We start from the raw sequence: 26,088 nt of genomic DNA, 5'->3' as shown, positions 1-26,088 counted from the left end.
AGCTAGTTTTCTATTTGCAGGCAGTCCTGTTATTCAAGGGGGTGGGATTCATGAGCGGTCCAAAGAAATTCATGCTACCACCTCTCTCAAGTTGCCTTTTTACTCAGAGGTAAATCCTACTGTTTTCAGTGGGGTTTACGCCAATGTAAATAGGATTGCGGAAGTGCATGTAGGATTGAAGAATTTGGATACTTCCAAAGGCACTGCTCACACATGCAAGTTGTGTTCTTCTTTTCAGTGTCCACATGACATCACTAGCATGAAAATGCCAGCCAGTATTTCCCCCCATTTAATTCTGTGGAGATCTGATAAAATAAAAATATAGCTGCTACCAATGACCCATTTTGCAACATCTCAATGACCTGTTGCCATTTGGAAGCACCCTTAAATCGTCTTCACAAGGATCCCAAGAGGTTAAAAACTGGCTGCAACTCCCTGATCTTCAAGTAGACCATGTTAGCTAAGGTAGGTTATATCAGTGGCACTAGGACCATCTTTTAAAAAGAGTCACCAAAGCCAGACTAAACGTCTTTCCTTCTGCAATGTTGGATGGCAGGTTGAGAGGAGTTCCCTACCAGGACAGACTTTGCTTATGCGCTCAAGACATCGATTCCATAAAACATATTTTGTTGCACTGTGCAAAATATGAGCCAGTCAGGGCTGAACTGATATTAACCTTGCTGGTACCTTTCCCAGGAAAATCAGAGGCTCACTATGTCAGGTTCCTATTGGAAGATCAGACGAACGCTAGAACATTAGCAGTGGCAAAGTTTTTATCGGTGGTTGTAAGAACCAATGATCCCTATATTCTGAACAAAATTATTGTTTAACCTGGAGGTAGGCTGTATGAATTGTGTATTGCTTTGTAACGATTTGTTGGGTCTCTGGACCGTAATAAAGATGATGATTGATGATGATGATGAAAAGAGAGGAGAGGTAGGGACAAAGAGAAAGGAGAGAAAGAGAGAGGAGCTAAGTAAGTAGATGAGTTAAGGCAGAAAGGATATCTAAATAGCAAAACAACGGTGAAGTTTAGAAACAAATCCAACACGTACGTCTTATGAGTAGAGAATGAGGAAGCTCATAAAAGGTTGGGGAAGTGAATATGTAAAGTAGATGGCGAGCTCAACGTTCAAGCGCTTGAAGGATGCTCCTAGCCCCTTTGAGCTTGAACCATCTGCCTCCTCCAAGGGTTAAAAGGCTTCGAGAGCAATGAAATATTCATCATTGACAGTTTTAAGAAGAAGGTAGAGTCATGTCCCAGGGGGGCATCTGGTGGTGCTCAGAACCTCACCTTCTGTAAGGGTCCCCTACCTCTCACTTCCTTCCTCATTAGGGTGGTGTTGGCATAAAAGGGAGGAGGGGGTCAGAAGGTCCCATTCCAAGTAATTAGAGAGTTGGCTTCTTTTATCTAAGTGTACCTTGTTAAAGTATATCAGTATCAGCCAGGTTAATTGGAACTTTAATACATAATTGATGTTAATTTATGGCCCTTTTTGTTCCAGTATGCTCATGCAGGCCCTCAAGTCAGGATACAGTTTTCTTGTTATTAATTATATACAGAAAACTAATATCCCCTGGAGATGAGGCCAGCATCACCCACAACTTCTGAAAGAGTCAGAATATCTGATGTAGTTGGGCAAATCCGTTGCCGCTAAACTGGAACAGCTCGGCTTTCTTGCAAATCCATTTCTCGGTTTCGTTTCCAGGGTTTCAAAGGTCAGATCATCTACGCTGGTCGCAAGAATTCAATACAACCACCCAAAACACGTGCACATTTTGTACGGAAGTCTATCTCGGAATCTATATATTTAAAGTACAAAACAATGAAAGAGAAAAGGAAACAGGAGCTGTATAATAAGGTAAACCCTCTTCTAGGGAAACAGCATGTAAGCTCAAGGCACACTAATATTCAAAATGGGATCTGTAGAAAATATACAAATAGTCTCAAACAGAAATATTCCCAAATAGTTTGAAAATAGTCCAAAAAACTGATGGCTCCAAATAAAGGATTGTAAATGAGTCTCTCTACTTGTATAGCAGCTATTCTGGTTTTGCAATTACATTTTAAAATAATTCATTTTTTTTCCCTCCCCATGTCTGCATAACTCTATAAAAGTTTATCACCTATGATTATCAATAATTTATATGACACTTCTAAAATTTGTGAAATGCCTAAAATTCTTTGTCTTAGTTGTCTTCACAGCAATTGCCTTCCCTGGAACTGACTCTCTTAGCCAAAGCAAAAATACCGTATTGATATCTGCAATACAGTCAGCAGAAAGGTTCAAAAGATTCTGAAGGTTCCCCAAGACTGCCAAACGAATTAGTGACAAGACTTGAGATTTTTTAAACTGGAGACTCCTGGATTCACAGCTCAGTCTCTTAGCTACTATCTTGCCAGCAGGAGAGCAGAGTTTGATGTGTCTTTTTAGCACCTTAGCTCCAAAAAGATTCCATTTTGCCTTGCAAAAATAAAAAAGCCGAACAAAAGCTTGGCTGCACAGAACAAAACCTCAGTGCTGACACGGTGAGTTGAGGTTTGTGGCCTCCACCTATATTCAGCTGATATGGCCTGGAAGTGCAAATGTCCATCCCATCCGTAGTTCCACTCTAACCATGCCTCTCTGTAAACGTTGATTGGTTGGCTTCCTGGAGCAACTGTTTCCCATGTGGTGCACTTCAGATGTTTTGCACTGCTAATCCTATCAGCCCCAGTCAGCATGGCCAATGGTCAAGAGTGATGGGAGCTGCAAGCTAAGCAGTTGACTCCTTACCTCTCTCGCCCTGACCTAGCCACTGTGATCCACGCGACGGTCACCTCCAAACTGGATTATTGTAACTCACTCTACATGGGGCTGCCCTTGAGACTGACCCAGAAACTCCAGCGGGTGCAGAATGCCGCAGGGAGACTCCTTACGGGGTCCTCGCTGCGAGATCACATTCACCCGGTGCTCTCCCAGCTGCACTGGCTCCCAGTGGAGTACAGGATCAGGTTTAAGGTGCTGGTTTTAACCTTTAAAGCCCTATACGGCCTAGGACCCTCGTACCCACGGGACCGCCTCTCCTGGTATGTCCCACAGAGGACCTTACGGTCTTCAAACAAAAACATCTTGGAGGTCCCGGGCCACAGGGAGGTTAAGCTGGCCTCAACCAGAGCTAGGGCTTTTTCGGTTGTGGCTCCGATCTGGTGGAACACAAGAGACTAGAGCCCTGCGGGTCTTTGCAGGGCCTGCAAGACAGAGCTGTTCCACCAGGCCTTTGGCCGGGGCACAGCCTGACCCCCTCCTTTGGCAATCCTCACAGAACTCTAGCCCAATGGTTGCCATTAATCTGATTTGAATTGAGTTATTAGCCGCCCTGAGCCCGGCTTCAGCTGGGGAGGGCGGGATATATATATATATATATATATATATATATAAATAAAATTGTTATTATTAAGCCCAAAAATATCTTCAGGGCACCTGCTTGGGGAAGACTGTTGTATTCTATCAACACATAACAGCACATTACCGGGATTTCAAAGACGGAATTGACGCCCGGGGGGGGGCATTTCCAAAAGGCAGTGCTTTGGGGTTTGTCTAAAAGAAAGCTCATCAACTTTCGGTTTTTCAAAAACAAACAAACCACCCAACAACTTTAGGGGTGTCCTGGTTTTTACTCTTTGAAATATGGCAACTCTAGGCACATATCACCTGGGGAGCTGAGATTTACAATGCTCTGAACCAAGCATAGGCAAACTCGGCCCTCCAGATGTTTTGGGACTACAACTCCCATCATCCCTAGCTAACAGGACCAGTGGTCAGGGATGATGGGAGTTGTAGTCCCAAAACATCTGGAGGGCCGAGATTGCTTATGCCTGGTCTGAACCAACCTCAAGCAGGTTGAATTAGAACCATATGGAAGGAGCCCAGATAAAGGGTTAAAATGTGTAGGTGATGTGAATTAGAAGTTAGCCCCTTATCGGTTAAAGTCGAAGGTGGATCTGGGAAGGCTGAAGACTATTGGCCTAAGTCAACAGGAGAAATGCTAGCCTGTGAGCCTAATAAGCCTGTGGGGTTGCCTTTCCATTTGGCCCACAACCCACCTCTGATATCATATTTGACGTCAGGCTCAGGGCAGGTAAATATGTGGCTGGGCATCACCTGCGGCTCTCGCAAACACCTGTGTGATGCTCCCTCTCCGCCTTTGCAAGCGCCAACAATCTGCAACTTCCATTTGCCCCATTGAAACACCACCTATGGTGGCTGTAGTCCATAACAGTGGCTTAGCTAATTTAATTGGCATGCAAAATCTACTTTACCTACAATGGTACAATAGCCGTAGCATAACAAACACTCTCAGCCGTTACCATCCCACGCTTTGTGCACGGATGCTCTTGGGAGTTTCCTGATGTATGCGTTCTGCCAGGTAGAAGGACCAGTTGCACTGTTTCTAATCCCGTGCAGCTGTGCCCTTCCTCCCCTGCCTCCTTTAATTTGTACCTTGGCTTGCTTTCCTTGTGGAAAACCAGATTTGACATAACACGATAACATGCCTGTAGGTCATGCTGGAACAGGACACAACACGATGTGTCAAGTTTCCTTTGAACCTCGCGCAGATCGGGTATCAGCCCAAAGGAGGTCATTTTAATTATCAGATGATTAATTAATTAGACAGTAATTGTCCGACACATGAATCCAAAGATTATGTAGCACTCAGCACGGATGTCTCAGCTACAAAATGAAAAAAATGATTTTCCTCTTCTTTCTCTCTTTTTTTTTGCCCCCATGAACAACAATATTTATCAAAGGTTTCTGGAATACCCAAGGCAGCAGATTTAAGTACCGTATTTTTCGCTCTATAAGATGCACCAGACCACAAGACGCACCTAGTTTTTGGAGGAAGAAAACAAGAAAAAAAATATTCTGAATCTCAGAAGCCAGAACAGCAAGAGGGATCGCTGCACAGCGAAAGTAGCAATCCCTCCTGCTGTTCTGGCTTCTGGGATAGATGTGCAGCCTGCATTTGCTCCATAAGACGCACACACATTTCTCCTTACTTTTTAGGAGGGGAAAAGTGAGTCTTATAGAGCAAAAAATACGGTATTTAGAAAACGTCTCTTTCGCTTATCTAAAGGGTTTCTTACCGACACTCCTTACCTGCATTACTGACTGTATTTGTTCACCTGCTAAGAAGATGCCATTTTTTAATGAACTTTGGGACTTGAGGCCTGGATGAAGTTTATGTGCAGAACCAGAAGACAAAGTACAGAAGGTTTTGCAAGGGCAGAAGCAACTGCCTATGCGATGCTCAGCAGAATTTTGGGTATGTGGAAGCTCAGTGCAAATCAGGGGTGCCATTTCTTGTCCTGACCCTGCTCTGTATCAGCAGAAGTCTCTGGGTGGATTTCAGGGTTCTGTGCAACGTCCTGCAGGAATCTGTAGTTTGTGCCATGAATGCCAGGATGGTGCTGGAAGTAGGAAAGGAAGAAGCAGGAGGAGTTGTTGACAGAGCAGTTTGTCTAGAAATCCTTGACTATCCCTTCCCCAATCAAGTTACTTTTATGTGTGGTGAACACCCCTGGAGATATTTTGGCCAAGCTAAACGAGGCCTTTGGTTTAACTCAACGGTCTGGCATTCTCGATTTGCAAATTTGCTTGTTTGAAATTTCTCTTTTGCAGTGAGATATTAGAAGCATGGGATATGGTAGTTCCACTAAGTTAAAAAAAAGGGAAAGGAAAGGAAGATGTTAATAAGTCCATGCAGACCATAAAATATATGTGTCTGGTGTTCCTTTTGTCCCCATCCCTTCTCTCTACCAGGGTATCCAAGCAGATATCTTTCCCCAGGACCACAGTGACCTTGTTGTTGTTGTTGTTGTTTAGTCGTTTAGTTGCGTCCGACTCTTCGTGACCCCATGGACCAGAGCACGCCAGGCACTCCTGTCTTCCACTGCCACCCGCAGTTTGGTCAGACTCATGTTTGTAGCTTCGAGAACACTGTCTAACCATCTTGTCCTCTGTCGTCCCCTTCTCCTTGTGCCCTCCATCTTTCCCAACATCAGAGTCTTTCCCATGGAGTCTTCTCTTCTCTTGAGGTGGCCAAAGTATTGGAGTCTCAGCTTCAGGATCTGTCCTTCCAGTGAGCACTCAGGGCTGATTTCCTTCAGAATGGATAGGTTTGATCTTCTTGCAGTCCATGGGACTCTCAAGCGTCTCCTCCAGCACCATAATTCAAAAGCATCAATTCTTCGGCAATCAGCCTTCTTTATGGTCCAGCTCGTTTATAGTTGTGAATAAATAAATTCTACAAAAACTACATGTCCCTTGTGCACTCTTTCTCTCTCTCTCTCATATTCACAGGAAAGGAAACCTGAGTAACCCTGCCCCTGAAAATTTCTCACTGTTTGGGGAAAATGGAGACTGCGCAACACTGTAAAGTATTCGCAACTGCTGCGCAAAAGACGGAAATCCCTGGGGAGCAGCATATGTGGCTTGCCACGGTCTCTGCAAATTGTCAAAGTAGGCCTGAGGTGTGTGAGGTGTCGGCAACAGAGCAGAGTTAAGAGACCGCCCTCCCCCCAGCAGCCTGCGGGGCTCCAGCCCATACGATCAATATGTGTCAATAACAACAGATACGCCAGAGTTTCCGAGACTGTAATGTTCAGTGCCTTCGATGCAATTATAGGCAATTACACACAGCAAGGCCACACTGTTGTATGTGGTCCTTGAAGCTCCTTCCGCGGCTGGGGGAAAAATGGGTGGTGAAATTTAACAGCTTTCACCGAGGAAGAAATTCCGCCGTGGAAATTACAGAAGCCACAATGACACTTTTTGTCATTTCAGCACCAAGCAAAGGCTCGTTTGTCTAGACTTTTGGGGTTATGATTAGAGTATTTTTCTGGGTAGGGTAGGAAATAGGCCTCCCGCCCTGCAGTTTTGGGGCACTTCCGGAAGGCAGTTTATTGCAGACTCGGTGCTGCCTGTGTTCAAGGTTTCTGGAGCATCCACACATTGTTGTCCTCAACCAAATGCCCGTATCATTTCCCCATTTTAATCTGGATTTAGAGCTTCTGCGGAAAATCCAGTAAGTAAAAATGAATAAATGTCGAAGTGGTAAATCTGAGTTAAACTAGAGAGGATCGATGTGGAATGGCATTTTGATGAGGACGTTGCATACACGCTGAGGAAAAACATAGACTCATAGAATTGTAGAAGAAGAAGAGTTTGGATTTGATATCCTGCCTTTCACTCCCTTTAAGGAGTCTCAAAGCGGCTAACATTCTCCTTTCCCTTCCTCCCCCACAACAAACACTCTGTGAGGTGAGTGAGGCTGAGAGACTTCAGAGAAGTGTGACTGGCCCAAGGTCACCCAGCAGCTGCATGTGGAGGAGCAGAGACGCGAACCCGGTTCCCCAGATTACAAGTCCACCGCTCTTAACCACTACACCACACTGGCTCCCAGTAGAGTTGGAAGGGACCCCAAGGGTCATCCAGTCCAACCCCCTGCAATTCAGAAATCTTGCCCACAGCTGTCCCTGGGTGGGATCGAACCACCAGCATTCATGCAGGCATGAGCAGAACTGAATTCACAATAAACTGTGATATGGATGCACCTTTTAAGAATCCCCGTCCTGATTACTGAATTACTATTTACTTATTTGTGTAAATACAGTTAGTATGTTGACTTAATAGTTTTGAGCACATTGCATTCATTTTTCATTTATTCATTTCATTTCTATACTGCTTCATATATTTTTAAGGGGAGGGGGGACTCTCAAAACGCTTTACAGCCTGCATTAAAACATCAAATAAAACGATAAAAAAAAAAAAAAATTGTAGAAGTAGGTCAAATAGAAAGCAACATAATTAACAGGGAAATAAAATATTATATTAAAAATATCAACATAAAACATTACTAAATGAGTCAAATATACAGTTTACAATGGAAGAGCAATTATTAGGGGAACTAATAATTGATTAATTAATTAATTAATTACAGTGTAATTAATAATTAATTACAATGGAAAAGCAATTATTAGGGGAACTAATATTTATCATATTATTTTTTGTTTCATAAATTATGGGTGGTAGCAGCCATACTCAGAGTAGAGCTATTGACATCAATGGACACAATTTCATGTTTACTTGGAAACAAGACCCATTGAATTTGCTGGGTTTTAATCCTGGGAAAATGTGTTTAGGATTGCAGCCTAGGCTCCCTTGCCCCCCCCCCCCCCATTTTCAACATTTGAAAGTGTGGTTTCACATGGTCAGACGAATCAAAATTGAGCATCTGAAAGCATATGCCATTTGCCACTGAAATATGGCCATCTATGCATCCACACAAATAACATCCATTGATGTACTCAGAATTCCGAATTTAAATTTCAGTATCTGAGCAGTTGAGATTCTGAATTTTAAAAACTGGATTTCTATGTGGAAAAATAGAAATTTGCCCATAAAGTTAATTTCAGCTGGAATCAAGACTGCCTCCTCTTTGTTCACAACATGCACCACATTGTAAACCAGAATCAAGCTCTGCCTCTGTTATATCTAATGGTGCTATAGCCCAGATCATAATTGATGGCTCACCCAGCAATAGATCTGCGATCCAGAACTTCACTGGATATGCCAAAAACACAGAGAGCCACAGGTTCTACCTGCCCTTTATCACAGACAGCTGCTTCCTAGAGATTTTACCTGTTGAAAATCAATTAGAGCTTTTCTTTCTATCTTCCTGGTCAAGCGGGATTCTCTAATACTCAGTACTCGTTCTTTCTACAGTCTTATTTCTTTCTTTCCTTATCCAAATTCAACCCTGCCCTCTAGTGGCCATCTAGCGACACAGAGGACCTTCAATAATGTATATCTGAGCTAGTGGGAAAGCTATCACAAAGGATATGCAGTGCGCAGCTTAGAGAAATGTCTTCTGTATACATGACTTAATTCCTGGTTTGGGGGATGGGAAAATGGCGGTCACACAATGACTCAGTTTGAATCTGAACGTTATTCATCATTTTTTATCCCGCCTTTCCTCCTTTTTTTAAATAATATTTTTTATTAATGTTAACATATAAATTATAAAATGTACCACAAAACTTATCACTTATACAATCTTTTTGGACTTCCATCAGCAGCTCTGATGATCCACCATTTTAACCACTTCTTATGCATTTCTAAACTTTATATTGCCTTTACATCTCTTAACAAATCATCCTCCCCCTTGTCCATTTTTACAATACTTCTAATAATACTCCTCACAAAACTTCTTGCAAACCTACAAACGTCGTCTGTTCTTCACAATTACTTTTCAAATAGTCCGTAAATTTACTCCAGTCTTCCGTGAATTTCTGGTCTCGCCGGTTTTGAATCCTTCCTGTTAGTTTATCTAATTCTGCATAGTCCATTAACTTTATTTTGGGGCCTATAATATTCTTGCTGCTGTTATTGCATATAAAAAGAGCTTACATTCCTTTCTATTTATATCACTCCCCACAATGCCCAATAGAAATGCTTCTGGTTTCTTTATAAATGTATATTTCAACATTTTTTTATTTTTGTTATATTTTATTGATTTTCCATCGAAAGAAAATACAAATTACACCACATTACAACTTCTATGAATTTTTCCATTTTTAGACTTCCTTCAGCCTCTCTGCCAATCATCCAAATTATATCTTCTTTAATTACACATTTCTAAATTTTACTATTGCCTTTATACCTACCCCCCACTTCTATTTTCCTTTTTTACAATATTTCTTATTTTGTTACAGAGCTTCTTTAAATGCCACTAATGTTATTTCGTTATCACTTATAAATTCCCAATACTCAACTAACTTTCCCCAGTCCTCAATGAACTTTTGATCTCGTAGATATCTGATCTTCCCGGTCAGTTTATCAAGTTCTGCATCAACTTCATTCTCCACTCCTCCAATGTTGGTATTTGTTCTTGTTTCCATTTCTGGGCCAGTAATATTCTTGCCGCTGTTACTGCATATTGGAAAAGTTTATGATCCTTTCTATTTATTTCATTTCCAATGATTCCTAAGAGAAAGGCCTCTGGTTTCTTAACAAATGTATATTTCAACATTTTTTTCAGTTCATTATATATCAGCTCCCAGAAGCTTTTCACTTTCTTACATTCCCACCACATATGATAAAATGTACCACCCTTTTCTTTACATTTCCAACACTTCTTACATGTTTTATACATTTTTGCTAGTTTTACTGGTGTAATGTACCATCTATATATCATTTTCGTAACATTTTCCTTTAATGCAGTACATGCAGTATATTTCAGCATTTTTTTCAACTCATTATATATCATCTCCCAGAAGCATTTCACCTTTTTACATTCCCACCACATGTGACAAAATGTTCCCTCTTTTTCTTTACATTTCCAACATTTATTACTGACTTTATACATTTTTGCTAACTTAATAGTTAAGTTATCCTGCCTTTCCTCCAAGGAGCACAAGGAGGTGTACTTTGTTCCCCACTCCTCCAATTTATATGGACAATAACCCTGGGAAGTAGGCTAGGTTGAGAGGCAGTGACTGGTCCAAGATTTCCCAACGAGCCTCTAGTCCAACCCTATGATACGCAGGAATCTCAGCTAGACCATACATATAGAATCGTAGAATTGGAAGGAAAGAGGTCAGTTCTGCAGGTGCAAATGTAAGAGCTCTCCGTCCCAGGCCTGGAAAATTGTGCAACCCGCCAAGCTGACACGCAGCTGCAGGCCATTCGACCAGGGTAGGCAGATCATCCCCTGCTTTTACTGTTTACCTGACTATCGAGCACTTGGCTGGCTGCACTAGCTAGGCACAAGCTCAGTATCAAACAAAGAAGGAATGCAGAAGGTAGAATCTCATCAAGCACAACTCTGTAGGCAGAATAAGAGTACATTGTCAACTTAAATACCTCAATGCAACATGTGCTAAAAGTCAAAATAATACAAGCTCAAAGAATATATAGTTGTACCTCTGGTTACAAACTTAATTCATTCCGGAGGTCCGTTCTTAACCTGAAACTGTTCTTAACCTGAGGTAACTTTAACTAACGGGGCCTCCCACGGCCACTGCGCTGCCACCGTGTGATTTCTGTTCTCATCCTGGGGCAAAGTTCGTAACCCGAGGTACTACTTCCGGGTTAGTGGAGTCTGTAACCCGAACGGTTTGTAACCCGAGGTACCACTGTACCGTCGTACCTTGGAAGTCAAACGAAATCCGTTCCGGAAGTCCATTCAACTTCCAAAATGTTCAAAAACCAAATCACGGCTTCTGATTGGCTGCAGAAAACTCCTGCAGCCAATCAGAAGCCGTGGTATATACACAGTCTCAAATAAAGAGATATACATTCGTACAAATTATTGTTCAATGTCACTGGGTTCAAGAGTTCAGCTGTAATGTACTGAAGGCCAGAGTGCAGATTCTCTGTGCTAAATCTTGTAGATAAGAAGCTGTGTTCGAGGAGGACTCCGACAGTGAGACATCTGGGTAAAATCTCTGCTTTGTCTCCGTGCTTCAAGTCAGTCCAAATACATGAATAAAACAGACAACTGCAAGGCAGGAGCTGACCTAACTGGGAGCATTAAGTTACTTGTTTATCAATGTACTTGGACCTAAGACTTTGTAAACTGGCTCTTAAATAAATCTGTGCTGGGCATTGTTAAGTATGAGTTGATTTAATTGACACTGAAATAATAATGCCTGTATATTAATGAAGGTTTAAAATGGAAAATGGCTAAATGTGTGTTGGTTTTTCCACAGTAGCTTTCTAAGTGGACTCTGAGCTCTCGCTGAGTTGATAATTAACTGTTGTTTTCTGCTGGCTAACAGGTGAGTGTTATGACCTTAGATCAAGTGACAAAGGTATTGAGTTGCAAGTATCCATTTTGCAGGGAGTTGCCTTTAAGTATTTTGTCCCAAACTCTGTGGAAGTAAGGACATGTAAATGACCCTCTATGAGTGTGAGAGAAAACAGATCAAGGGAAAATGGATGCTGTGGGGAGAGACAGGCCTCTGCTTCTTTAGGTCTGTTTAGGTCTGGACAGCAGAAGACATTGTAGGGATATTTTGGATGCATCTATGATGCTTATGTTCTGTTTTTGAAGAGTTCTGCAAGTAAAAGTTTGAATAATTTTTATGGGACTAGACAGTGATTTATTCCAGAAGGAGGAGTCAGTTCTTTTGATTCCAGTTGTTTGAAACTGCACAATATTAATATCTACAATAGGCATGAGGTCTGAGCTTGGGAGCAATCAGGAAGACGGCAACAGGGGTGAAGTTTGGGGAGGAAAGGCAGAAAAGGATGGTAACAGAGCAGAAAATTTTGCTGCTGAATCCCTCCCATTTCCCTTTGCAGAGCTTCTGTCATCCTGATCTCAGTCTCAATGGGTGGGACATTTCAGTGATACGGGGAGAGACAAAATGTTTGGAATCCCAGAACTGGCTAGAGTGCTTTTCCACCTGCTCTAAGGCGCACATTATTCAGTTTTATCAGACAACTAATTACAATGCAGAGGTATACCAAAGTTTATAAGCTCAGGCTCGTTTGTACTTTCCATTAGCTATTTCTACCCTGTTACTAAGAACAACTTTCAAAATAAATTGCAGACCAATATTTTCTTATGTCAACAAGTTCTTGGTGAAATCTATTGTCTGGAAGTCTACATTCCGTTTGCAGATCGTATTTTCGATAGTTCAGGCCTGTCTGCCTTTCCTTTCATCTAAGACTGAGTACAGAAGAACCTTTCTGAAATCAGGCTTCGCTGAGTACCAAAGCTAGGAAGATGTCCAATTACATTTGCTAGTAAGATTCAAAATTGCATTTGCTTCTATATCTTTCCTCTGCCTTTAAGTACCCAGGCACTCTTCGTTGCCACACCGCAAGCCCCTGAAAAAAAAAAAGCATGCAAAATCACTTCCACTCATAAGCAACTCATTAATTCTATTTATGCTGCAGTCGGAAAATTAAAAAAGTGCTTCCTCCACTTCCATCTGCCCTACTGTCTTCTATTTAAAAGGACGAAGAGAAGGTTGAGTTCCAGGCCTAGGGCTCCTCTTAGTGGAGGTAGATATTCAGTACATCTTTAGCCTATGGAAGCTAGCCAAAAAGAAAAGCTACGGTAGCAAAAATTATAGAGGCCATCTCCTTCTCAAGGCCCAGATGTGAGGTGACTTCCATACAGCCTCTATATTATGGGTAGGCAAGTTAAGGCCTGGGGGCTGGATCCGGCCCAGTCGCCTTCTAAATCCGGCCCACGGATGGTCTGGGAATCAGCGTGTTTTTACATGAGTAGAATGTGTGCTTTTATTTAAAATGCATCCTCCGGGTTATTTGTGGGGCATAGGAATTCGTTCATATTTCTTTTTCAAAATATAGTCCAGCCCCCCCACAAGGTCTGAGGAACAGTGGACCGGCCCCCTGCTGAAAAAGTTTGCTGACCCCTGCTCTATATGAAGCACTTATTCTGGCTTGTTTGCAGAGAGAAATGGTGACACTGGCTATTTACAATCTGATTTAATTCTGGACAGCTTAGACAACATAGCACCAATTTATCCTGCACTTTCTGGTGCATTTTCCCAGCAAACAGACCAGTATTTTGGTTTGTTGCACAAGAGCTCCACATCAAGTTTAATTGTGCAGCCTGAATTTTCCAGGATGTGATTGAATCCCAACCCCAAAATCCCAACATTTAGTGGGGGCAAATCGGGACACACACACACACCATCGTTACCCCCGAGGATGTGGACAGGCTGCTTGGATGCATTAAACCAACCACCTGTCTCCTTGATCCTTGCCCATCCTGGCTAATAAAAGCAAGCCGGGAAGGGCTGGGCGATGGGCTCTGCGGGGTGGTGAATGCTTCCCTCTGTGAGGGAACATTCCCAGATCCGCTGAAAGAGGCGGTCATTAAACCGCTTCTTTAAAAACCATCTTTAGACCCGACCAGTATGGCTAACTATCACCCAGTCTCAAATCTTCCATTCTTGGGCAAGGTGATTGAGCGCGTGGTCCTGAACAACTCCAGGCACGCCTGGAAGAAGCGGACCATTTGGATCCCTTCCAGTCGGGATTCAGGCCTCATCATGGGATTGAAACTGCCTTGGTCGCGCTGGTTGATGATCTCCGGCCAGCTAGGGACAAAGGTGAGAGTTGTTTCCTGGTTCTGCTGGATCTCTCAGCGGCCTTTGATACAATCGACCATAACATCCTTCTGGACCGTCTAGAGGGGCTGGGAGCTGGGGGCACTGTTATACAGTGGTTTCGCTCCTTCCTCCTGGGCCGTGTTCAGAAAGTGGTGGGGGGGGATGAGTGTTCAGACCCCTGGGACCTTACTTGTGGGGTGCCTCAGGGTTCCGTCCTCTCCCCCATGCTTTTTAACATCTATATGAAGCCACTGGGAGAGATCATCAGGGGGTTTGGACTGGGTGTCTATCAATATGCAGATGATACCCAGCTCTACCTCTCTTTCAAATCAGAACCAGTGAAGGCGGTGAAGGTCCTGTGTGAGTGCCTGGAGGCGGTTGGAGGATGGATGGCGGCTAATGGATTGAAGTTGAATCCTGACAAGACAGAAGTACTGTTTTTGGGGGACAGGGGGCGGGCTGGTGTGGAGGACTCCCTGGTCCTGAATAGGGTACCTGTGCCCCTGAAGGACCAGGTGCGCAGCCTGGGAGTCACTTTGGACTCACAGCTGTCCATGGAGGCGCAGGTCAATTCTGTATCCAGGGCAGCTATCTACCAACTCCACCTGGTATGCAGGCCGAGACCCTACCTGCCCGCGGACTGTCTCGCCAGAGTGGTGCATGCTCTAGTTATCTCCCACTTGGACTACTGCAATGTGCTCTACGTGGGGCTACCTTTGAAGGTGACTCGGAAACTACAACTAATCCAGAATGCGGCAGCTAAACTGGTGACTGGGGGCGGCCACCGAGACCATATAACACCAGTCTTGAAAGACCTACATTGGCTCCCAGTACGTTTCTGAGCACAATTCAAAGTGCTGGTGTTGACCTTTAAAGCCTTAAACGGCCTCGGCCCAGTATACCTGAAGGAGCGTCTCCATCCCCATCATTCTGCCCGGACACTGAGGTCCAGCACTGAGGGCCTTCTGGCGGTTCCCTCATTGCGAGAAGCAAAGCTACAGGGAACCAGGCAGAGGGCCTTCTCGGTAGTGGCACCCGCCCTGTGGAATGCCCTCCCATCAGATGTCAAAGTGATAAAGAACTACCTGACATTTAGAAGAAATCTTAAGGCAGCCCTGTTCAGGGAAGTTTTTAATCTGTGATATTTTACTGTATTTTTTGTTTCTATGGAAGCCGCCCAGAGTGGCTGGGGAAACCCAGCCAGATGGGCGGGGTACAAATAATAAATTATTATTATTATTACTGCCATTCGCCTGCTCACACTCACCACTGCCCCCTACCGACCCATCTCCTCCCTTGCCTGCTCTCTCTCTCGCTGCCCTCTCTACACCTTTCCCCCCACCGAGGCTGCAGCCTCCCAGAGGTGCTTTGGCGTGACCCTTTCACAGTTGCCAAAGCGATCCTGGAAGGCACCCTGGCGCTCATCACCTGGGTCACGCCAGGGTGCCTGTCTTAAATGCGACATTCTGGGATCCAAACAGAAGCCGGGATGGACTTCTGTGATTGGGAGTGTCCCGCTTAAAACAGGACAGTTGTGGGGTATGCAATAGCCTGGAAGCTCCCTTAGTCTCTAAACTCATTTTAGCATACAGATTCAAACAAAACAAAAAAGTTTTCTTGGCAGTTATCACACTGCAGCATTACACAATTTGACACACCTAAAATGGTCACCACCTGTATGCTGTATCATAAAGGCATCACGGTCACTGCTGTCCCTACTTGCAAGGAAACTGAACCCTGCATAAGCACCTGAAACCCCTGGAAGCTCATACAGCTCAGAAATCGAGGTGGCTTGCAAAAGAATATAGCTATGGCCCACAATTGGTGGTCCATGGACCCCTTGGGGAGTCCACCCAGGGGTCCGTGGCACACAGCAAAAACTACCACAAATATATCTTCCTCTTATTTCGAAAGTAGAGGGTCTCTGGCTTGGCTTGTGAAAAACAGGGGTCTACAGCACTTAGGTGGGGCGCGGGTGGCGCTGTGGGTTAAACCACAGAGCCTAGGACTTGCCGATCAGAAGGTCACAGTTTGAATCCCTGCGACAGGGTGAGCTCCCATTGCTCGGTCCCTGCTCCTGCCAACCTAGCAGTTCGAAAGCACGTCAAAGTGCAAGTAGATAAATAGGTACCGTTCCGGCGGGAAGGTAAACGGCGTTTCCATGCGCTGCTCTGGTTCGCCAGAAGCAGCTTAGTCATGCTGGCCATATGACCTGGAAGCTGTACGCCGGCTCCCTTGGCCAGTAAAGCAAGATGAGCACTGTAACCCCAGAGTCGGCCACGACTGGACCTAATGGTCAGGGGTCCCTTTACCTTTACAGCACTTAGCTAATTGGAAACCACTGGTATATAGGATTGCAGCCTCAACCTTTGGATGGTGCTGCTTCACCTTACTTTCTGGCAACCCTTCCACACCCTGCCTTCCTACTTAAACCACACTGCAAACTGTAGCTCCGCGCCCTTAAAAAACTACAGCTCCCAGAATTCTTTGACTGTTTAAAGTGGTATCACAGAACTTCAAATGTACGGTGCGAATGTGGCCTGGGTGACTTTGTGTCTGTCACTGTGCCTATCCTACTTTATTTTGAGGACAAAGTGGCGAGTAAGAGAATGATGAACAAACCCCCCAAGCTTCTTGGAGGAATATGAAGGAGGCTGAGAGCTCTATGCTACTGAGCCATGACCAAAACAGGCAGCGATGCCCTGCTCTGAATTCTCTGGTGTGTGTCTGCTGTTTGTTTTTGGAGTTCGGATGCACATTCCTTCCAACCCTATAGTATTCGCAGGCCAAGGTATCGCAGACAATTGGCAAACTTGTCTTCTGCGTTAGCAATAACATGAAGCAGCCCTAAAAGAGAGAGAAAGAGAGACAGTGCTGTGTCTAGCCTCCGATTTTAGTCTTTCATTGCTGCTGCTGCCGCGGCGGCAAACGTAATCACGATAGAGGCCCTTCAAACTGCATCCCCAGCACTTTTATTTGTTATGCCCATAATGTGGCTGGTTCTGTGTAGCTGAATATGTAGATTCGGAAATAAATTTTTCAAAGCGGCGGCAGCGCTCGGGAGGTATGCGTGCTAATCCCATTATCTGATAACAGGATTTGTGAGCACACCTCCCACATCCTGCATTAATCACGCACCCCTTAGCATCGCTATGAAAAATGCAATTTCGACGCTTGCGAAGGGCTGATAGAACATATGTTCAGACTGTCGAATTAAATAAAACAAGTTTATCAAAAGTACCAATATTGCTGAGATGGTATCTTTCCTCCCTCCCTCCTCCTCCTCCTCCTCCTCTCCCTCCTCCTTTAAAGGTAGCCCCTCGTTCATAGCTACCGTTGAGTTATACATACTTTTGTCTGTTTGTCGAGTATCTCATTGGCATGCAAATAGCCTGGGTGGAAAAATGAGTTGCCAGCTGATCCCACAATTCTGAATACCGATTGGACTTCCTAAAGTTTAGATGGTGGTTGCTGGGTGCATCGAGGGGAGGGGGAAAGCCGTTCTTCAGGGTGAAATAATATTTGACATTTATATTGTGCTTTCGAAAGCTTCACATATATTATTGCAGCCGTACTCCTACAGCAACCCTGTAAGGCAGGGACACAGAACCTCAAGTCCATGGATCAATTCTACCCTTCCAAGCCCCTCTACAATATCCATATTTTCCCCAGAACCAACTGAAGATATTTTTGTTCCAAAAGAAGAAGAAGAAGAGTTTGGATTTGATATCCCGCCTTTCACTCCCTTTAAGGAGTCTCAAAGCGGCTAACATTCTCCTTTCCCTTCCTCCCCCACAACAAACACTCTGTGAGGTGAGTGGGGCTGAGAGACTGTGACTGGCCCAAGGTCACCCAGCAGCTGCATGTGGAGGAGCGGAGACGCGAACCCGGTTACCCAGATTACGTGACTACCGCTCTTAACCACTACACCACACTGGCTCTTCTAGCTGGATAACTGGGTCTCTGCCTTGTTTTGCCTCTGCCTCGGTCCAGTATACCTGAAGGAGCGTCTCCACCCCCATCGTTCTGCCCGGACACTGAGGTCCAGTGCCGAGGGCCATCTAGCAGTTCCCTCACTGCGGGAAGCCAGGTTACAGGGAACCAAGCAGAGGACCTTCTTGGTAGTGGCACCCGCCCTGTGGAATGCCCTCCCACCAGATGTCAAAGAGAAAAACAACTACCTGACGTTTAGAAGACATCTGAAGGCAGTCCTGTTAGGGAAGCTTTTAATGTTTGATGCATTACTGTATTTGATATTTTGTTGGAAGTCGCCCAGAGTGGCTGGGGACGCCCAGCCAGATGGGTGGGGTATAAATTTATTATTATTATTATTATTATTATTATTAATAATACAGGCATCTCCCCGCATATTTGGAGGTTACCGTGCATACATGGGAAGTCATGCATAATGGGGGAAACCATATAAAAAGCTTGCAAATACCCTTTGGAAACTCTGGAAAAACCCTTTTAAAAAACCAGCAGCACTTACCAGACCGGTAACTCTGGAAAAACCCTTTTAAAAAACCAGCAGCACTTACCAGACCGGTATGCCTGGTACTCCAAAGTTCTAGGCTGTGGGACTGTAGTTGCAAAGGCTCCTGGGATTGCTAGTCGTTTTCCAGCTCTTTTCACACAATTTTTGCAGTTCCCCTGCTCTTTTTCAGAACCTTATTATTATGGACTGAAACACGTCGCCAACCTCACAGCACTTGACACCTGACACAAACCCCAACCCGCAACCAGCAGTATTCTGCCAGTTCTTGGAATCCGCAATGAAGTGTGAACTTTTATTTCTTTGTCGAAAGAGGTTCCTGTCAAAGCACAGGATGTAAATACCTCACCAAAAAAGGCAAACATTTTGAATTTTCAGCCGTTAGATACTTGGAATAGTAAGCTGAAGTCTTGACACTTCAGCTCTCAAAAACCATGAAGAAAAGTCAGGGTAGAAAAGCTGTCCCTGTTGGATTAGGACAAGTGGGTGTTTCAACCTTTTTTGGGTCACAAAGACCTTGGAGAATCTAATGGGAAGCTATGGACCCCGATAAAAAGGCACATAAATTCCAGGCAAGCAGAGGATGAGGCAGAAGGCATATTATAATTTTTTTAATGCATTGTTCCAGAAACTCTTTCAGCCTGACACTTGTCAAGAAAGCTAGAGAGAAACCATTGGTGGCATTTATTAATGACAAGAATTAGAGAACCCCTTTTGGACTTTTTGCGTGAAAAGAAAAATGATTTAATCTGAGACATTTGGGTCAGAAGACTGGGAAAGTATTGCCTAACAAAAAGTAGATCTGTTGGATGTAATTCTAGAGTGAATATTTGGAGCAATTTCTTTTAAGTTACTGACAGACAGAAAATCCTTTTTATTTTTCTTCTTTTCTCTTTAATTTCTGCCCCCCCTTTTTTTCTTTTGGTGTCCTCTGCTCTGGGCCATTTTAGGGGTGCAAGTATTACACACACACACACACACACACACACGGAAGACCTCCCAAGGTGAGAGACTGGGAGAAGAAAGGAAAATTCACAGGTGAGAGTTGGATCCACCAGTTCCTGTGTGAGACAAGTTATGTTTGAGAGAGGACCCTGTTTTTTCTTTTATCTCTCTCTCTCTCTCCATTTTTATTTTTGTTTATATTAGTTTCTTTTATCTTACTGTATTATGAAAAAGCTTTAACAAAATCTTATTTGAAAGAAAAGTGGTTTTTGTGTGTGCTAGAAAATAGTTTCCCAACTCAGGCACAAAAGTTAGGCCTCTGAGAAAATATTCTTTCTCTTCAAGCAGGGATGAGATCACAAGAACCAATACCTGTGTTCTCTTGGGTGCTCAAGGTCAGAGTCAGAGCCTGCTCATTAGAAATTGGCCTCAGCTGTGAGAATGTGTGCTTGACAGAACTAAAAAAAAAAAAAAAGTTTGGAACCCCACCCAAGGTCCACCTGAATTCCATCAGCTATGGACTGCAAGAAGATCAAACAGATCCATTCTTAAGGAAATCAGTCCTGAGTGCTCACTGGAAGGACAGGTCCTGAAGCTGAGGCTCCATCACCTTGCCAACAAAGGTCCGTATAGTTAAAGCTATGGTTTTCCCAGTAGTGATGTATGGAAGTGAGAGCTGGACCATAAAGAAGGCTGATCGCCGAAGAATTGATGCTTTTGAATTATGGTGCTGGAGGAGACTCTTGAGAGTCCCATGGACTGCAAGAAGATCAAACCTATCCATTCTTAAAGAAATCAGCCCTGAGTACTCACTGAAAGGACAGATCCTGAAGCTGAGACTCCAAGACTTTGGCCACCTCATGAGAAGAGAAGACTCCCTGGAAAAGACCCTGATGTTGGGAAAGATGGAGGGCACAAGGAGAAGGGGACAACAGAGGACGAGATGGTTGGACAGTGTTCTCGAAGCTACGAACATGAGTTTGACCAAACTGAGGGAGGCAGTGGAAGACAGAAGTGCCTGGCGTGCTCTGGTCCATGGGGTCAGAGCATAGAATTAAGTACTTAATTCGTTCCGGAGGTCCGTACTTAACCTGAAACTGTTCTAAACCTGAAGCACCACTTTAGCTAATGAGGCCTCCTGGTGCTGCTGCACCGCCAGAGCCCGATTTCTGTTCTCATCCTGAAGTAAAGTTCTTAACCTGAAGCACTATTTCTGGGTTAACAGTCTGTACCTGAAGCAAATGTAACCTGAAGCGTATGTAACCCGAGGTACCACTGTATATGGAAGCTTTTCAGATTTTAACTTCTAGTGGCAGCCCCATGGAAAGTCTTCCCCCAAAGATTCAAGGCCCTCTGGAACACGACCTCATGTGGTAAAATTGGCCAACAGCACTTCGCACATGCATTGTCAGGCGACAGTAAGCAACTCCCACGGCCGGGTGCCGGGAACGTACAATACAAGGAAAAGTTATTTCCATCTGCTTTTCATTCAATATTTACAGAGAGAATCATAGAATCATAGAGTTGGAAGAGACCACAAGGGCCATCGAGTCCAACCCCCTGCCAAGCAGGAAACACCATCAGAGCACTCCTGACATATGGTTGTCAAGCCTCTGCTTAAAGACCTCCAAAGGAGGAGACTCCACCACACTCCTTGGCAGCAAATTCCACTGTCGAACAGCTCTTACTGTCAGGAAGTTCTTCCTAATGTTTAGGTGGAATCTTCTTTCTTGTAGTTTGGATCCATTGCTCCGTGTCCGCTTCTCTGGAGCAGCAGAAAACAACCTTTCTCCCTCCTCTATGTGACATCCTTTTATATATTTGAACATGGCTATCATATCACCCCTTAAGAGAGACTTGGGATAACGGCGTTGTCCTGGGTGACTCTCCAGCCCCCTTTTCTCCCACTGCTTCATTTGTCATTTGTCATCATTTTCCCTATGGGTGACACTGAGGCCCCTCGGCTTCTGAGCTCTATGCTCTACTACAGTGGTACCTCGGGTTACATATGCTTCAGGTTACAGACTCCGCCAACCCAAAAATAGTACCTCGGGTTAAGAACTCTGCTTCAGGATGAGAACAGAAATTGTGCTCCGGCGGCGCGGCAGCAGCAGGAGGCCCCATTAGCTAAAGTGGTGCTTCAGGTTAAGAACAGTTTCAGGTTAAGAACCGGAACAAATTAAGTACTTAACCCGAGGTACCACTGTACATTCAAGGCTGTCCGGGTTCTGGGAGGGGGGTCCGGAATGCTTTCCAAAGATACTGTGTCTGTCGGCCGTTGCACTCCTAGTGATCCCTCTTCTCCCATTATTTCCCAGCTTTTCCCTCTTCTGCCTCTGAGCTGTGACCTCCCTCAAACCCCTGTTGTAATTCTGAACTGTCATCTTCTTCTTCTCCAGAAGGGTCAGGCTGGGGGTGTGGTCTCCTCTGATCAGTCCCTGACATGCACACAAGCTCATCTGGATCCAAGGCCCTGTTCTATGGCTGAAAGTTGCGTCAATAAAACAGAACATCTGGAAAAGAGATCTAAAATACTAAAATAAGAGCATTTTATAACTGGATGCTCTAAATAGAGAGGGAGTTGATTATATGCTTAAGAAATAGAAGAAAAGATATATCTTACCAGTGAACTTTTTTTCCAACGCATACATTTAACAAAAATTGGCATCAGAGCATTTCATTGCAGTGCTATTCCAGCTGCATGGACCAGTACCAGGGGAGCAAGGCCTGATCTACTCTGTCTTACTTCTGAGTAGACATGGGTATGATTGCATACAGGGTGCCCACTTAACAGGTCAGCAGAAAAAAAAGTTGGCCGAGATTTGCATAAAATTTGCCTATGCCAATTCAAAAACAGTAATGATTACTGTAATATAATAAGTCCAAGAAGGATGGTGGTGATCTTCATATGGAAAACTGACCCAAATGACTTCAGCTGATGTGTTATGACAGTGAATTGTAGATATTTGTGGGGGGTGGGCAAAAATGACTGGCAGAATCAGAGACCAGGGAGAAGAGACGGTGGAAGAAGATTGGAAGAAATTTAAAGACTATTTACAGAAATATTATAAGATTAACGAATGTTAGAATGGCATCGGATTGAGCTTAAAAGGTTATTAGCAACAAAGTGGTGAAGGTGCATGGAAAATTTGAAGGTTAAAAGGTGTAAAATTAAAAGGTTTAACATATTAAGATATTAAGAAAAGATTAAGATATATTAAGATATTAAGATAAAGATTAAGTTAAGATAGAGGGAAGGGATTTGCTGATTAAATATATGAACTGGAATATAGTGAGGGGAGGTGTGGGGAAGTCTGGGAAATAAGTAAATGCAAGGAATATTATGAAAATGGAATTGTTTTTATTTGTTTTTTGTGTGTGTGTGTGTTGTTGTTCTTGTCGTTTTGTACTTTTGTATTTTTGTATTTCTTTTTTGTTTTTTCCTTTTATGTAAAAACCTTAATAAAAAATATTATTAAAAAAAGATATTTGTGGGGGGTGGAAAGTACAACATTTATTTATTCTGATATTTTATATTGCTTTTCACAACAGGAGCCGCAAAGCACTGTAAAGTAAATGCAACAAAACACAATGCATAATACAATTGTTAGAACAGAGTCACATAAAATACCTCCATAACTATTAAAGTAGCAGCGTCATACTTAAAACTGACTTCACCCATCATACCTTTCCACTGCTAAAAGAATGGTGAGAGAGGTGTGTCTTCACTGTTAAGTATAATTGTTTAATTGACAATGAAATGGCAAATAACCCTGTGTGTGTTTGAGTAAGTGTTGCTGAAGGTTTGCCATGGTAAATTCAATTGGGCTATACTAAAACTAACAAGAGCTCTCTGGGCACCTGACTGGTTGATAATTAACTGTTGATGTTCTCTGCTCTCTCACATGGTGTTTAACTTTAGACCATGTGAGAGGGTTATTCAGTTTCAAATCACCATTTTGAAGGGAGTTGTCTTTTTTCCTCTGGAAGCCACAGAGAACAAAGGATAATGAGGTCTCTCCTGGAGAGAAAATAGCTCCAGGTTAATGGAGGCTGTGGGGAGAGACAGGTCTCTAATTTTAGGTCTGCTAGGAGTTACTTCAAATTTGTAAGAAGGTGAAACTGTGCTGGACATGCACATGACATTATATAACTAGGTGGATGTATCATGATTTCTTTTTGTATCTGTTTTTGGAACCAGTTGTGTTAGTAAAGCTTTTCAATCATATTTATGGGTCTGGACCTATTTTATTCCAAGAGGAGTCAGTTTTAATTCATCTTATTGCTTCCAGCTGCACATTAATATCTGCAATATTCACATAGTGCCAAAACAAATACACTACAGAAACAAGGTCCATGTCAGTGGGGAGATTGTTCCACAGCTGTGGAGCCAACACTGAAAAGACTCTTCTATAGGTCTCTCACACGGCACACCTCACTCAGAGCAGGGACCATCAAGAGAGCCTCGTCTGTTGATAGTAATGAAAAGGCAGGCTGATACAGTGACTTACCAGGAGAGTTGGGTGGGGAGGACCAATACGAGTCAGGAGAGGAGGTGTGGAAATGTATGTGCCTAATGAGGGGCTATGGGGTACCTGCCGACATGGAGGCCATAATGGTTAAACCGACAAAGAAGAATATAGCAGGTGTGGGATGTAAACGGACTGAGACTTCATTAAATATTAGGGGGTAATGCACACTGTCTCCTTGGCTTACCTTACAGAGCCTGGTAATAGCTTCACTTCTCAAGTTTAAGTAACACTCAGGTCATGAACCAAAGTGGCAAAGGAAGCTCAGTGCAAAGGCTGACACCATCCTTATTGTGCTGACAGCTGGAGAGATGCCACAACCGCATCAGAATTGGCTCAGAACTCCTTTGTCAAAAAATCACAGGGTGGTTTGCAACTCAGAACACAAATGCTACTCCATAGCATAATATCTATACAACAGAAAAATCAAGGCAATTATATAAATGCAATTATATTAATGAGAATTATGTAATGATGGCAATTAGGATTGTGCGCATTTCCATCTCCTGGTTCTGTTTATGTGGTGCCTCTACTTATGAACGCGATCCGTTTCGGGGTGCCGTTCACACCCTGAAAAGTCCGTAAGTAGAGTGCCACTACTGCGCATGCGTGAAGCGCGATAGAGCACTTCTGTGTGTGCGGCGAACCCAGACGTAAACTGTTGAATAGTGGGTAGACATGGCAGACGACACAGCGATTTCTCCAAAGCAGCTCTTTATTTTGTAAGCTGGAACAGAACTGGACAGCAAACAGCTCAGCCGGCCTGCTTTTATAGAAGCCGGCTGTCAACATTGTAGCAACAACAACCCAGGGTTTCCCGCCTAAAATAACTGATGTGGACCTGAGTGAAAACTATCTACCGTATCCCCCTGCTGGCCCAGGGTGAGAACTTCAGTACATAACATAAACACTTCCAGGTTTGCCGCATTCGTAACCTGAAAAGATGCAACATGAAGCAAACGTAACACAAGGTATGACTGTAATGTGTGTAAATTTAACAGCACAGAAAAGGAATGCATATACAGTGGCACCTCGGGTTACAGATGCTTCAGGTTACAGACGCTTCAGGTTACAGACTCCGCTAACCCAGAAATAGTACCTCAGGTTAAGAATTTTGCTTCAGGATGAGAACAGAAATCGTGTGGCAGCAGCGCGACGGCAGTGGGAGACCCCATTAGCTAAACTGGTACCTCGGGTTAAGAACAGTTTCAGGTTAAGAACGGATCTCCGGAACGAATTTAGTTCTTAACCCGAGGTACCACTGTATAGGGCAACCTGGTTTGTAAAAGAAAGAAGAAAGAAACCACCACTAATTTGCTCCTCATAAAAGCACTTCTAGAAACTGCAGGTGACAGCCACCATTTTAGAAGAGACATCCCCACCTGCTGCCTCGCCCTCATTCTCTCACACAGGAAGAACGGGCTCTTCTAAGATGGCATCCGCTGCCACAAACTTGTACTGGATCAATCCATCAACCTCTGATGGATGATTTAGAAGGATTGGGTCCAGCATCACTTTCGCTGTGCGTGTGTGCCAGTATCCATACTCAGCAGAGTTACATCTGAACGCAGCTTCTTCCTTGGAAGTGTCTTTGGGGTTGAAGGTACACACAGTATGCAATAAACACTCCTGGACGGCATAACGATTCAGTCAAGCATAGAAGCTGACTTGACAGGCGTAAAAGTGTGGTGTAAAAGCATATTGGTAGCAAATATACGCAGACATTCACCACTGCCGTGGTCAAAGCATTGCTTAGAGTTCAAGACTGCTTCTCTCACCGCAAGGCACAAGCAAGAGACTCACAAGTTATCACATTGTTATCAGTACTTCCTGTCACACTGACCATGTCCAAAGAACAGTTCCCACAGAAAATGTCCTTGCATAGACAAAACAATCTCAGACTTCTGCTGCTTCTTGAAACTTCTTCTCTGTTCTCCTCCGTTTCTGAAACAAATGATTCTCTCACACAGAGAGAGAATATCCAA

The 26,088-nt window shown here is 43.8% G+C and overlaps 2 long non-coding RNA genes across 5 annotated transcripts in view; both read right to left on the bottom strand.

Annotated features, from left to right (window-relative positions):
- LOC310678519 overlaps nucleotides 1-26,088 on the bottom strand; it is an 84,743-nt gene that overhangs the window by 24,344 nt on the left and 34,311 nt on the right. The window lies entirely within an intron of this gene.
- On the bottom strand, nucleotides 12,061-24,531 carry LOC310678542. 2 transcript variants are annotated; one of them, XR_014511831.1, is made up of 4 exons: nucleotides 24,291-24,531; nucleotides 23,087-23,139; nucleotides 22,496-22,563; nucleotides 12,061-12,881 (listed from the first exon to the last, which is right to left on the bottom strand). It is a non-coding gene; the product is annotated as an uncharacterized lncRNA (long non-coding RNA). The 2 variants fall into 2 exon arrangements; XR_014511832.1 differs by lacking the exon at nucleotides 12,061-12,881 and having other exon boundaries at nucleotides 22,341-22,563.

This window comes from Podarcis tiliguerta, assembly GCF_965153285.1.
Source record: "Podarcis tiliguerta genome assembly, chromosome: 5".
In the NCBI taxonomy this organism is placed as follows: Eukaryota; Metazoa; Chordata; class Lepidosauria; order Squamata; family Lacertidae; genus Podarcis; species Podarcis tiliguerta.
This window is presented reverse-complemented; position numbering and strand designations above follow the sequence as displayed.